The 14,719-nt window shown below is 42.0% G+C and overlaps 2 non-coding genes across 2 annotated transcripts; both read left to right on the plus strand.

The window, feature by feature from the left end:
- The first annotated feature begins 2,109 nt into the window (after window positions 1-2,109).
- Window positions 2,110-2,216, plus strand: LOC120252331. Its single transcript, XR_005533870.1, has one exon. It is a non-coding gene; the product is annotated as a small nucleolar RNA R71 (small nucleolar RNA).
- A 3,586-nt stretch (window positions 2,217-5,802) lies between these two features.
- On the plus strand, window positions 5,803-5,908 carry LOC120252344. Its single transcript, XR_005533882.1, has one exon. It is a non-coding gene; the product is annotated as a small nucleolar RNA R71 (small nucleolar RNA).
- The last annotated feature ends 8,811 nt before the right edge of the window (window positions 5,909-14,719 follow it).

Below are 14,719 nucleotides of genomic sequence, written 5' to 3' on the forward strand. Positions count from 1 at the left end.
ATGACTTTAAAAACCCACAATAAAATCGCAGCACAAACATCTAAAAATTAAGACACCAACACATAACAATTTATTCATGTAAACAACCTAACTAAAAAATAAGAAAATAGTAAACACTTGGGTTGCCTCCCAAGAAGCGCTTGTTTTACGTCACTAAGCTTGACGTACCTTGTCTTACCTCACGGGGGTTCATAGATGAAGGTTGCCTTCTTACCCATAGCTTGAAAGCATGATGTGCAGAATCTCTTGAGGATAGAGGATGTATTATCGGGCTTGGGACCTCCTAGCAATGGTTCATCCAACTTCTTTGGTTCACGCACGTCTCTAACAGCCTTGGAGTGTTTCCGGTGGCGTCTCCTAGCCCTCTTCATTTTCTGGAGCACCTTCTTCAAGATCCCCGGGGTAGATGGTACTTCTTCCGTCGATCCAAGCATCATTACTTCTTCATTGCCATCCTCTTGGTTGAACAAACCATCATATCACTGTGGATTGAATATTTCCTGCATGTATTCATCAACAATCTCATTAGTAGTGTCTAGAAAGTATAAAGTGTCATCAAAATCAAGAGAATGCCGCATGGCTTTAGCAAGGCGGTATGTGAGCTTGTTATATCCAACTCTCAATGTGAGCTCTCCACCATCCATGTCAATCAATGCTTTAGAAGTCTGTAAAAATGGTCTCCCAAGTATGAAGGGTACATCTGCATCCTCATCGACATCTAGCACTACAAAGTCAACCGGAAAAATGTACTTGTCCACCTTGACAAGCACGTCTTCAATGATGCCTCTCGGATGTCGCACTGTTCGGTCCGCTAGTTGCAAAGTCATCCGAGTAGGCCTAGGCTCGCCCAAGCCTAGCCTTTGAAAGAAAGTGTATGGCATGACGTTGATACTGGCCCCTGAGTCCGCCAATGTCATTTCTTCACCTTAATTGCCAATATTACACTGAATGATGAAGCTTCCCGGGTCTTTCTTCTTGTTCGGCATGTTCTTTTGCAATACCACCGAGCATGAAGCATCTAAAATCACTGAAGCACTTTCCTCCAACTTCCTATTGTTAGTCAACAAGTCTTTCAAGAACTTCGCATACTTAGGTATTTGGGCCAATGCCTCAACAAAAGGAATATTAATGTGGAGTTGCTTGAACAAACTCAGGAACTTCTTGTATTGTTCATCCCCTTGGTCATTTTTCAATCTAGAGGGATAAGGGATTCTTGGCTTGAAAGATGGGGGTGCCACCTCTTTCTCTTTGCTTGTTCCCTCTTCTACCTCTATAACCTCGGGTTTTTATTCTTTTGGCTTCTCACTCGGAAGCCTACCTTCAACCTCATGACCACTTCTCAAAGTGATCGCCTTCACGTGCTCTCTAGGATTGGTCTCTGTATTGCTCGGCAAGCTTTCATGTGGCCTTTCAGAGATAGACTTCGCAATTTGCCCCACCAGATTTTCAAGATTATGCAAAGAGGCGGTGTGGTTGCGAAGGGTAGACTCGACTAATTCAAACCTTGTATTTGTAGATTGTATAAATCTAGTCATGTGCTTCTCTAGGTCACTCATTCGGGTTTCAAAACCTGAGACTCTGTTTTCCACCTGAGGGGCTTGTTGTTGTTGTTGAAAACCCGGTGGCCCCATGGCCTTTTGTGGACCCTGATTACTCCATGAAAAATTGGGATGATTCTTCCAACCCGAATTGTAGGTATTGCTATATGGTTTTCCTTGAGGTCTCATGCCATTACCTACAAAATCAACATTCCCCACTGAAGAAACATCACCAATAGAGATTGGGCAATCGGAGGGAGCATGTCCTCCACCACAACCAGTATAATTAATCACAGCAGCCACTCTATTTGAAGTTAGAAGATCTAACTTATTACTCAAATTTTCCACTTGAGCCGCTAATGAAGTTACTGCATCTATTTCATGGAGACCGGCCACTTTCTTCTTCTCCCTAGCATTCCATTGGTTGTTGTTTAACCCCATTTCTTCAATCAACTGACGGGCCTCATCGGGGGTCTTGCTACCTAAGGTACCTCCTGCTGTCGCATCCAAGAGTTGCCTTGTACTCGGGTTCAAACCATTGTAAAAGGTTTGAACAATCATCCACTTCGGGAATCCGTGTTGCGGACACTTTCTCAAGAGCTCCTTGAACCTTTCCCGTGTCTCGAATAGAGACTCCAATTCCAACTGATCAAAGGTTAAGATCTCATTCCTAAGCTTTGCTGATTTTCCGGGAGGGAAATAACAGGATAGAAAAGTGTCCACCATCTCCTTCCAAGTAATAATTGACGCTCTGGGTAATGAGTGTAGCCACTGCTTCGCTCTCCCTTTTAGGGAAAATGGGAAGGCTCTCAATTTGATGGCATCTTCCGTCACCCCATTTATCTTCAGCATATCACACACCTCGAGAAAGCTCTCTATATGACTGTTTGGATCCTCATCGGCCAAACCATTGAATTGTACGGATTGCTGCAACATGTGGATGAATGCCGGCTTCAGCTCGAAGTTCTGAGCTATAATCGGGGGACGCACAATACTCGATTGTGTCCCCAACACTGAAGGTCTGGCATAATCGGATAATGTTCTTTTTACCGAGGTGCCATAATCTACAAAATTTGTAAGAAAATTGATCAAATTAGTTAATTAAGTAATGCTGTAGAAAACCACACGGTCATGTGGAATTTCCGCACACCCGTGTGGATCCACGGGGCGTGAAAAACACATGGTTGCGCCTCAAAAATCAAAAAATACACCTTTAAATAGCTTCTAACTTTGTTCTAACATGCATAATCATTCTAATTGTAGAAACAAAAAATTATTAACTAGTTTCATCGATTAAAATTAAGAATTAGCGAAGAAAACAAAAGATAGGGCTTACCGACGAGTTGAGATTGAAAACCTTGAATCGGTTGGAAATCCAAGTAAAATTCCTTCCAAATCGGTAATGTGAGGTTGGGAAATGATGTGAGAGTGCTCTCAGATGAATGGAGAATGTTAGAATGAAGAGGAACAGTGATCCTTTAAAAGGATCTCGGGCCTCTTGTCGTTCTGTACATCTGCACGAGCTTACAAAAATTACCCACGCCCGTGTACCTCCACAGGTGAGAGCAACAGGGCAGACGCGTGCCCTTGTGAGCTCTCAGGATATCACTCAATCTCTCTGAATGCAACCACACTGGCGTGCAGAAAAGACCCACGCCCCTGTGGGTTCTCTATCTAAGCGAGAAAAATCGCTATGTGTTTCGCACGCCCACACGGAAATTCTACACGGGCATGGACATTCACAGGCCCAACTCACAGGGGCAAGCGCACCCCCCTGTGCCCTCTTGTGATGGAGAAAGCTCTTCTGTAGAGTTTCGCACGGGCGTGCGGAAATTACCCATGCTCGTGTGTTTTTCACATGTTCACCCATAGGGACAAGCCCATGCCCCTGTATGCTCTCAGTATAAGTTGCGAAGTCTTTGCAATAAAATGCATGCCCATGCGGAAATTACCCACGAGCATGGGAAAGTTAGGAGGTCGCTCACAGGGGCGCGTCCATACCCTTGTGTCTTCTCTGGATGAGCTCGTAGTACAAATCCATGATAACATGTTTACACACTGAGTACAAATCCCGTGCGTTTTGTCTGGATGCCTTAAAAACCCTGTAGGCTTTGCAGAAAATTCGTAAACATGTTTACACACTCAGAGCCTGCCCTATTATGCAAACTATACCAGTGAAAAACATGAGAAACTAGGTCAAGTGGCCAAAATTTCACCAAATCCACATGAAAACACACGATAACATTAAAACCCCACAATAAAACATAGCAAAAGCATTTAAAAATCAAGACACCAATACTCAACACTTTATTCATGCAAACACTAAACTACAAACTAAGAAAACAGTAAACACTTGGGTTACCTCCCAAGAAGCGCTTGTTTTACGTCACTAAGCTTGACGTACCTTGTCTTACGTCACAGGGGTTCATAGATTAAGGTTACCCTCTTACCCATAGCTTGAAATCATGATGAACAAAGTCTCTTGAAGGTAGAGGGTGAATTATAGGGCTTGGGACCACCTAGCAAAGGTTCATCCAATTTGTTTGGTTCACGCGCGTCTCCAACAACCTTCGAGCATTTCCGGTGGTATCTCCTCACCCACTTTATCTTTCAGAGCATCTTCTTCATGATCCCTGGAGTAGATGGTACTTCTTCAGTCGAACCAAGCACCATAACTTCTTCATTTTTCATCTCTTGATGGAACAAACCCTAGTACGTGTCCGGATTAAACATTTCTTGCATATATTCAACATCAATTTCATTAGTAGTGTCTAGAAAATACAAAGTATCATCAAAATCAAGAGAATGCCGCATGGCTTCAGCAAGGCGGTATGTGAGCTTGTCATCTCCAACTCTCTATGTTAGCTCCCTGCCGTCTATGTCAATCAATGCCTTGGAAGTTTGCAAGAACGGTCTACAAAGTATCATAGGTACATCCGCATCCTCATCGATGTCTAGCACCACAAAATCTACAGAAAAAATGTATTTATCCACCTTAACAAGCACATCTTCGATGATACCCCTCGGATATCTCAATGTTCGATCTGCCAATTGCAAAGTCATCCGACTGGGTCTAGGCTCACCCAAGCCTAGCTTCTGAAAGAAGGTGTATGGCATGACACTGATACTAGCTCCTGAGTCAGCCAATGCCATTTCCTCACCCAAATTGCCAATATTACAAGAAATGATAAAGCTTCTCGGGTCTTTCTTCTTGTTCGGCATGTTTTTTTGCAACACCATTGAGCAAGACGTATCTAAGATCACTGAAGCACTCTCCTCCAAATTCCTGTTGTTAGTCAACAAGTCCTTAAAGAATTTTGCATACTTAGGCATTTGGGTCAATGCCTCAACAAAAGGAATATTAATGTGGAGTTGCTTGAACAAACTCAGGAACTTCTTGTACTGTTCATCCTCTTGGTCATTCTACAATCTAGAGGGATAAGGGATTTTTAGCTTGAAAAATGGGGGTACCACCTCCTTCTCTTTGCTTGCTCTCTCCTCAACCTCTATAACCTCGGGAATCTCTAGGATTGGTCTTGGTATTACTCGACAAGCTTCATTGTGGCATTTCTGATAGAGACTTCGCAATCTGCCCCACTTGATTTTCAAGATTATGCAAAGAGGCGGTGTGGTTGCGAAGTGTAGCCTCGACTGATTGAAACCTTGTATCTAACGATTGCACAAACCTAGTCAAGGCCTTCTCCAAATCGGTCATTCGGGTCTCTAAACTTGAAACTCAGTTTCCCATGTTTGGGGCTTGTTATTGTTGGAAACCCAGTGGCCCCATGGCCTGTTGTGGACCTTGGTTACTCTACAAAAAATTGGGATGATTCTTCCAACCCGGATTGTAGCTGTTACTATATGGATTCCCTTGGTTCCTCATTGCATTACATACAAAATAGACATTCTACACCAAAGATGCATCACCAATAGAGATCGGGCAATCGAAGGAAGCATGTCCTCCATCACACCTGGTGCATGTAGTCACGGCCGACACTCTATTCAAAGTTAGAAGATCTAACTTTTTACTCAATGATTCCACTTGAGCCGCCAATGAAGTTACTGTATTTATCTCATGGAGCCCGGCCACCTTTTTCTTCTTCCTAGCATTCCATTGGTAGCTATTTAACCCTATTTCTTCAATTAACTGATGGGCCTCACCGGGGGTCTTGCTAACTAAGGCACCTCCTACTGCCACATCCAAGAATTGCCTTGTACTCAGAGTCAACCCATTGTAAAAGTCTAAACAATCATCCATTCCGGGAATCCGTGTTGCGTGCACTTTCTCAAGACCTCCTTGAACCTTCCCACGTCTCAAATAGAGACTCCAATTTTGACTATATAAAGGATGAGATCTCATTCTTAAGCTTTACAAATTTTCCGGAAAGGAAATAACGGGCCAGAAAAGCTACTACCATCTCCTCCAATGTGTGACAAGATCCCCTTGCGTATATCCCACAAGTACACCGGTTTGTCGAAGTAATAATCCTGGGTGAGCGGGGTCGAATCCACAGGGAGTAGGGAGTAAAGATACTTAATTCGATTCTTAGCTATGTGGAGTATCAACAATGATAAGTGTGATAATGATTCAATTCTCAACAATTAAAAGCAACAAGTAAGATAGCAAAAGTAAGGAGGAGGTAAAGCAATCGATAAAGGTGGGGTACTCGGATGATGCTTCACCTAGGATAATCGCTTCAAGTGCAAGAACTGTCTATTATGCTTCCTAATCAATGCAATGGTGAGTCGTGGAAATCCTTACATACATAGTCCCAAATCTAAGGTCAACTATGCCTAACTCTATTCATTTCCCGAAGAAGAGATTAAATAACCTCTCAACCTAGCACTTGAATAAAGTTGCAATGAGCTCTAGGAATTCCAAGTGATAAATCACTTCCTAATTATAGACGTAACCGTTTGGTCCAGGCAGAAGGTCTCTAGACACAATTAAGCCCTAGATACTAAGATCCCCTCAACGCTTCACTCCATTGCACGCACAACTAGGCCCCAGTGGAGGTTCATCCCTTAGACCATTCACCCTATTATGGCCGTAAAGAACTCAAGGAACGGAGGTAGAATCTATCACGTCGGATGGGAAAGGGGACTCTCCTGTACATCTCGACTCACCCTCTCAACCCTCTCCAACCTAACTTTGTCTAACGCTCGTGGTGTGTCACTCACTCACAAGGTTACCAACAAGAATTCTCAAACCTAGTGTCACTCTATGGGAAATGTTCATACAATCAAGCATTCAAGGTTGGAACTCACAATAAACATCAATTTATTGAAAGCATAATAAAAAAGTTCAATGAAACAAATAAATCCTAGGGTTCACAATCACCCAAGTACCCACTAGGGGTTTAGCTCTCCATGGAGCTAAGTACAATAAAAGAAATCGAATGTAAAAGCAATGAATCCATAAAGAAACCCCCTCGATGGTCATGTCGATGATCTTGTGGAGAGTCCTCTACTCGTCGCAAGGGATCCTTTATCTGGCCTAGGATACATCTCGCCGGATCGATACCGACGAAAGCTCTCCCAATAACCTTCTTCCAAATGACGCGCAATGTCGGAGCCATAGAACCTCTCCAAAACCCTAGCCAATACCCCTCAAAAACCTAGCCGAAGCCATCTCTCAAGTTGGGGAAAAGATGGAGAAAAAGAATACCAAAATCGGGGCTGAATCGGCTTTAAATAGGGCTAGAATCGGGCAACTCCATGGGCGTGGACGCTACACGCTCCCGTGCAGAATTTCCACACGGGCGTGGATAATTTCCACACGCCCGTGTGGATTCTCTGTTTCTCTGATTTCTCGGCCGGTTGTGAACAGTGATGCTACAGTACTTGCTACAGTGCTTAGATGCAGTCTTCGATCTGAATAACTTCCGAATTCCATACTTTCATCGGGGTAACGCAAACGGGCACACGTTCACATTGTGAATCACTTGCTTCTTCAATGATATATATGTTGGTGGAGCTCTTGTTCTTATATGCATAAGACGGAATACTCGAGTGTGACTGCCTTTGTGCCCCTCCAAATGGATGTGCTCACTCGAATGCGAGGAGGTTGGAACACACTCTAGCATCTCACACCTGTCCTATGTCTTCGCGTTTGAACCTTAGCAAGATCTCCTCCAAAATAGGTGCATTATGATCCACATTGGGCCATTTCCTTCATACTCGGCCTCACAACCCTACCTGCATAAAAGTAACATAAAAACACACATATTAATGTAAAAAACTAAGAAAAGTAATGCTCAACATAAGGAATGAACGCTTCGCATTCACATCGCACAAGCACTTATCAGTTGACTTGAGTGAGTCCACACACTTTAACGATTTCGCGTTTGTTGTCCTTTATGATTCAAGTTTTTAGCTAGAGCTTCGATTTTTCATGTTTAGTGTTGAAATTTCCCTTAGTTGTAGAATGCTCACTTTGTATACTTTGGTGAACCTAAGGCCAAGCACTTCCAATATTTCCTTCATCTATGCACAAAATGTTTAATTTTTGCTTGAGGACAAGCAAAAGCTTAAATGTGGGGGAGTTTGATAAGGTGTGTTAAGAATGCGAAGTGTTCTTTCTTTACAATGAGCATTACTTTTATCAGGTTTAAGCCCTAATACATGTGTATTTGTGTTCTTTTGCGCAGGTAGGGTTATGAAGCTATGTTTTAAGAAAAAGAAGCCAAAAGTAGATCGCGAATGCACTATTTGATGAAATCTTGGAAGGAACAAACGCGAAGACACAAGTTGGGCTCAAAGATACGTGAATGTGTGCCAACCTCCATGTATTCAAGCAATTACAATGATTTGGAGGGGCACAAGGGCAGTCACATTTGTGTATCCTGACTTGTGCATTAATAGCAAGATCTTCAGCAATGAACCCGTTAATTGAAAAAGCGACGCGATCTACGGCATAAACGTGTGCCCGTTTATGTTGCCTCGATGAAAAGTGAATTCGGAAATATTTTTGGTGGAGTACTGTAGCAAAATCAATGTAGCAGTTGCTGTAGTATTTTACTGTTCACAGCCGGCTGAAAATCAGAATTCTAGAGAATTCACACTGCCGTGTGGAAATTCCACAGGCCCGTGTGGATGCCCGATTCCAGCCCTTTAAAAGCCGTGATTCAGCCGTGATTTCTCTATCTTTTCCCCTATCTTTTCTTCCACCTTTCCCCATCTTTGGAGGCGCCGGCGGCTAGGGTTTGGAAAGGTTTTGGCAAGGCTTTGGAGAGGTTTGATGGCCTTTGACACCACGTTTCCTTCGGAACAGAGCTATTGGGGGAGCTTTCGTCGGCACCGATCCGGCAAGGTGTGCCCTAAGTTTGATGAGGGGACCTTTGAAGAAGACACGACCGATCCATAATACCTTCGACACGAACACAAGGGGGTTTTCATTCATGGATTGCATCTGTATACTTTTGATTTCATTATCTATTGTATTTTGCTCCATGGAGAGCTAAACCTCTAGTGGGTACTTGGGTATTTGTGAACCCTAGGATGTATTCATTTCTTTGAATATCTTTGTTATGCTTTCAATTAATTGATGTTTATTGTAAGTTCCAACTTTGAATGCTTGATTGTGTGAATACTCCCCTAGAGTGACACTAGGGTTGAGAGTTCTTGTTGGTAACCTTGTGAGTAAGTCACACACCACGAGTGTTAGACAAAGCTAGGTTGGAGAGGGCTGAGAAGGTGAGTCGAGAGGTACAGGAGCATCCCCTTTCCCCTCCGATGTGTTAGATTCTACCTCCATTCTTTGAGTTCTTTGCAGCCACAATAGAGTGAATGGTCTAAGGGATGACCTTCCACTAGGGCTTAGTTGCATGTGCAACGGAGTGAAGCGCATAAGTGATCTCAGTATCTAGGGCTTAATTGTGGTTAGGGACCTTCCCCCTGGACCAAAGGATTAGGTCTACAATTAGGAAGAGATTTATCACTTGGAATCCCTAGAACTTATTGCAATTCTATGCTTGTGCGAGGTTGAGAGGTTATTCAATCTCTCCTCCGGGACATGTATAGTGTTAGGCATAGTTGACCTTAGATTTGGGACTATGTAATTAAGGATTTCCACGACTCACTTGCATTGATTAGGAAGCCTAATAGAGGGTTTTTCACTTGATATGATTGTCCTAGGGGGCGCAATATCCGGGTACCCCATTTATCGTCGATTGCCTTTCCTATCTTTTACTTGCGTCTCCTTTATCTTTTCATATTTTTATTTGCACTGAGTTTGTTTCCACATCACTTTCAACATATTTTTATCCTAGTTAAATAACAATCTTGGTGGTTCTAAGCACTATTCCCTGAGGATTCGATTAACCTCTCATCGGGGTATTATTACTTTGACACCCGTGCACTTGCGGTTTACACGCATATAATTCCTTCAAACAATATTGAGGGGTCCCCGCAGGTCATAACCTGGAGCTGCACCGAAAAGAAATAAAAAGAAATCAGAATTATGATAGAATAAGAAGAAATGAACTAGATTGAATTAATGAATAGCTAATAAAACAAAGTTCAAAGTATCTCTAACCACCTACACCGCGGTAACGGTGCCAAAAACATGACAACGCCCTTGCATATGTCCCGCAAGTGCATAGGTTTGTCGAAGTAATAAAATCCCAGATGAGTGGGGTATCGTATCCACATGGAGTAGTGAATAAAAACACTTAAATTGTTTCTTAATTAAGTGAAAGATGAATAGTGATATGTGTGACAAGATGTGAAATGATAAAAGTAAAAGAACAAGAAAGAGAGAACAAGTAAAGGAGATGGTAAAGCAATCGATATAAATGGGGTACTCGGATATTGTTCCGCTTAGGACAATCATTTCAATTTCAAGAACCCTCTATTATACTTTCTAACTGATGTAATAATGAGTCATGGAGATCCTAAAATACATGGTCCCAAATCTAAGGTCGACCATGCCTAACTCTATACATGTCCCGGAGGAGAAATTAAATAACCTCTCAACCTCGTACTCATATAAAATTGCAATAAGGTCTAGGGATTCCAAGTGATAAATCCTTTTCCTAGATATAGACCTAACCCTTTGGTCCAGGAGGAAGGTCCCTAGCCACGATTAATCCCTAGGTGTTAAAATCACTTCATCACTTCACTCCGTTGCACCCGCAACTAAGCCTTAGTGGAAGGTCATCCTTTAGCCATTTCACAATACTATGACCACAAAGAACTTGTAGAAATAGTGGTAGAATAAATCACACCAAAGGGAAAAGGGGACGCTCCGCTACCTCTCGACTCACCCTCTCAACCTTCTCCAATCTAGCTTTGTCTAACTCTCGTGGTGTGTCACTCACTCACAAGGGTTACCAACAAGAACTCTCAACCCTAGCCTATCTCTAAGGGAGTATTCATACAATAAAGCATTCATGACATGAACTCAAATAAAACATCAATTAATTGAAAGCATAATAAAGAGGTTCAATTTAACGAATACATTCTAGGGTTCACAAATACCTAAGTACCCACTTGGGGGTTTAGCTCTCCATGGAGCTAATTACAATCAATGAAATCAAATGTAAAAGCAAAAAATCCATAGAAAACTCACTCGATAGTCATGGCGATGGTCTTGTGGATAGTCCTCTAGTCGTCCAAGGGTCCCTTTGTCCGGCCTAGGATACACAATCGCTGAATTGGTGCAGACGAAAGCTCTCCCACTAACCTTCTTCCAAATAGAGCGCGATGTCAGAGCCATAGAACCTCTCTAAATCCCTAGCCAATAGCTCTTAAAACCCTAGCCGAAGCCCTCTCAAGTTGAGGAAAAGGTGGAGAAAAGAATGCTGAAATCGTGGCTGAAATCGGCTTTTAAATGGCTGGAATCAGGAATCCACACGACCCAGTGGGTGCCCGTGTGGATTTTTCACACGACGTGTGGAATTAACGCACGCCCATGTAGATTCTCTATTTTCATTTTTCTTCGTCTGGCTGTGAACAATAACAGCTACAGTGTTTGTTACAGTGTTTGCTACAGTACTGACCCGAGACACTCCTGAATCCATGCTTTCATTGAGGTAATGTAAACTTGCACACGATTACGTCGTAGATCGATTTGCTTCTTCAATAATGGACATGTTGGTGGAGATCTTACTATACGTACACAAGCCGGACTTCTTGAATGTGATTGCCCTTGTGCCTCTCCAAATCGTAGTGCTAACTTAAATACGAGGAGGTCGGCACACATTCCCGCATTTCGAACCCGACATATGTCTTCGTGTTTGAACCTTCTCAAGATTTCCTCCAATTGGTGCATTTACAATCCACATTGGCTTCTTTCTCCAATATTCGGCCTCACAACCTTATATGTATAAAAGTAACATAAATACACACATATTAGCGTCAAAACCCGATAAAAGTAATGCTCATCATATGGAAAGAACACTTCACATTCTTATCGCACAAGCACCTATCGAGTGCCCCTCAAATCATTGTAATTGCTTGAACGCATGGAGGTTGGCACACGTTTACATATCCTTGAGCATAACTTGTGTCTTCACATTTGTTCATTCCAAGATTTTATCAAACAGTGCATTAATGATCTACTTTGCCTTCTTTCTTTCATATTTGGCTTCACAACCCTAAATGCACGAAAGTAACACAAATACACATGTATTAGTGCTAAAATCTGATAAAAGTAATGCTCATCGTAAGAAAAGAATACTTCTTCGCATTCTTAACACACAAGAACTTATAAAACACCTCTATACTTAAGCTTTTGTTTGTCCCCAAGCAAAAATAAAATAGTAAAGTATAGAAGAAGGAAACATTGAAAGTGTTGGGCCTTAGGTTCACCAAAGCATGCAAGGGAAGCATTCTACAAGTATGGAAAATTTCAACACTAAATATGAGAAATCATTGCTCTGCCTAAAAACTCGAATAAGAAAGGACAACAAACCCAAAATCATGTAAGTGTGTGTAAACTCACTCAAGTCGACCCAACTTATACTCCTCAAACTTCTAGGTGTAAGGGGACTTATTTATCTACAACACAAAATAAGGAGATGGTAGTAGCTTCACACATCCTCTAAGATAGCCATTTCGAAGAGGCCGCGAAGATGGCTTTCACACTTTCGAGTGGTAGCTCTTTCTAGCGGGGTAGTAGCTTTCACTCATCCCATGAGATAGCTCTTTCTCTCATTAGAGCATAACTAGTATCCGACTTATGAGAATACCTTCATACTTCATAGGTGGTAGCTCTTTCCACCCCAAATATCAAACTAAACAACATACATTTTTTCAGCAAAATAACACAAGAAACAAAAGTAATTAGTCCCTCAAACATCGAACATAAGTTTCCAAAAAGAGTTTAATGAGCGAGTAGTGCAACAAGTGTTAATTGCGCAAAAAAATTCCTAGAAATTCAACTAAAAAAACTAGAGCATGAGAAAAATTCAATGTTAAAAATTCTCCTAAACTTAAGAATACAACCATTGCAACTAAGGTGAACCGCTATTAGCTATGTGAGCATGCACAATCAAAGCATAGGTATAAAAAAATGTGTAATGTGAACTCTCCCCACACTTAAGATGTACATTGCCCTCGATGTATACATGCAAGCACAATGAAAAAGTATATCACTCAAAAAAATATATATGGGAGTGGGAAATTGCAACAATACTCCCCTGAACTCCTAGTAGTGTGTTTGATGAAGCTAAATCCTTGGGAGTTGAGTTCCAATGGGTTGTGAATCACACATGGCCAAGTGTAAAGCACATTGACCCTATCTATGACTAATCCTCAATTTCCATACTGATAAGACCATCTGCACACATACACAAGGGGTTTCAGTGAAGCTCAACAAACAAAAATAACTAGAGTATATAAAAGTAAAGCAATGAAATACAACTCGAGATAAAAGTAAAAGTTAAACTCAGAATGAAGATTTTTTTCTGCGTATACAAGTCCAAATAATAATACTGAAATAAAAATATGAAAACATAAAAGGAAATAAAAGAAAAAAATGCAACAAACATCGGTATCATCCATTGTCTACTCGATTTCTGCTGCATCGGTGAAGATGTTGTAATAGGTGGATCGACTAGTTCTGGCACTGGTGATGGTGATGCTAGAGATGCCTGAGGTGTCCTTGGTCTCATGATGAATGGTGAGGCATCATCTCGCTCTAGTAACTATTGAAGGGTGTCGAGATGTGCCATCACCTCGGTATGGTACGGGACATGTGTAGCCCGAACTTCTGTTAGATCTGCCTGTAGCACCACTATAACACTCTGAAGCCTCTCAAATCGATCATGGGCTCGAGGTGGATAAAATATCCGAACTAGTGGGGGCTCCTGTACTATAGGGGGAGCCTCTGCTTGCGCCTGCTCTATCTGTGGCTCCAGCACTGGTTGTGACCCCTCTGCTGTGTCTCCCTCAACCTCGGCTGTCTCAGAAGGGGATATGATCATCATATACACTCATGTTTCACATCTCCGGACCATCCCCATCAATCTAATAGCGTCTATGCCAAGTGGAGTCGGTGCGATGGCCTTCTCAGCCTCCCTGATAGCGTTTAATAATCCTATCTCCATGATAAGTCTGGTGATGTAAGGGCTTCAGAACAGAACACTGACTCTGGCATACTGGCCCTGATGACGAAGATACTTGGATACAATATGCCTCATATGAATCGGCTAGCTTTGGACCATCGAAAATAAATAAAGTAGCTCTTTCGACTCAAAACACTGCATGTATGTATCTGAAGCTCGGTCGGGACAGGAACATAGCCTTAGACACTCCTAGCTCTTACTGACCCTGTCCACATAAAATCCTATACGCTTTCTTCAGAATCAAGCTGCTAGGATAATCTGTCGGTAACTGCTCGTACTCTTTATGTCAGTAAAAGTCACATCATACAATCTCATCCTGATCGAAAACTGTGTAACACCCATACTGTATTGACGTTTAAATGCTCAGAACTACACGGTGTCAACACTATCGAATCTGGGATATAACTGGTCAAACTCAAAGACGCTAGAACCTCCCATGTGGATAACCCCCGCACGGGCATCATGCTAAAAGCTCAAAAATACATCACAACTTCATTCCAAACTCACTCTAAAGCATACACAAACCATTTTAGCATAAAAATGAAGCGCATTCACCAATTTAAATCAAACAAAATCAAGTAATGGCGAAGAATAGAAAGAAAGAAAGTTTAC

The sequence above is a fragment of the Dioscorea cayenensis genome, chromosome 20 (genome assembly GCF_009730915.1).
Source record: "Dioscorea cayenensis subsp. rotundata cultivar TDr96_F1 chromosome 20, TDr96_F1_v2_PseudoChromosome.rev07_lg8_w22 25.fasta, whole genome shotgun sequence".
Classification (NCBI taxonomy): domain Eukaryota; kingdom Viridiplantae; phylum Streptophyta; class Magnoliopsida; order Dioscoreales; family Dioscoreaceae; genus Dioscorea; species Dioscorea cayenensis.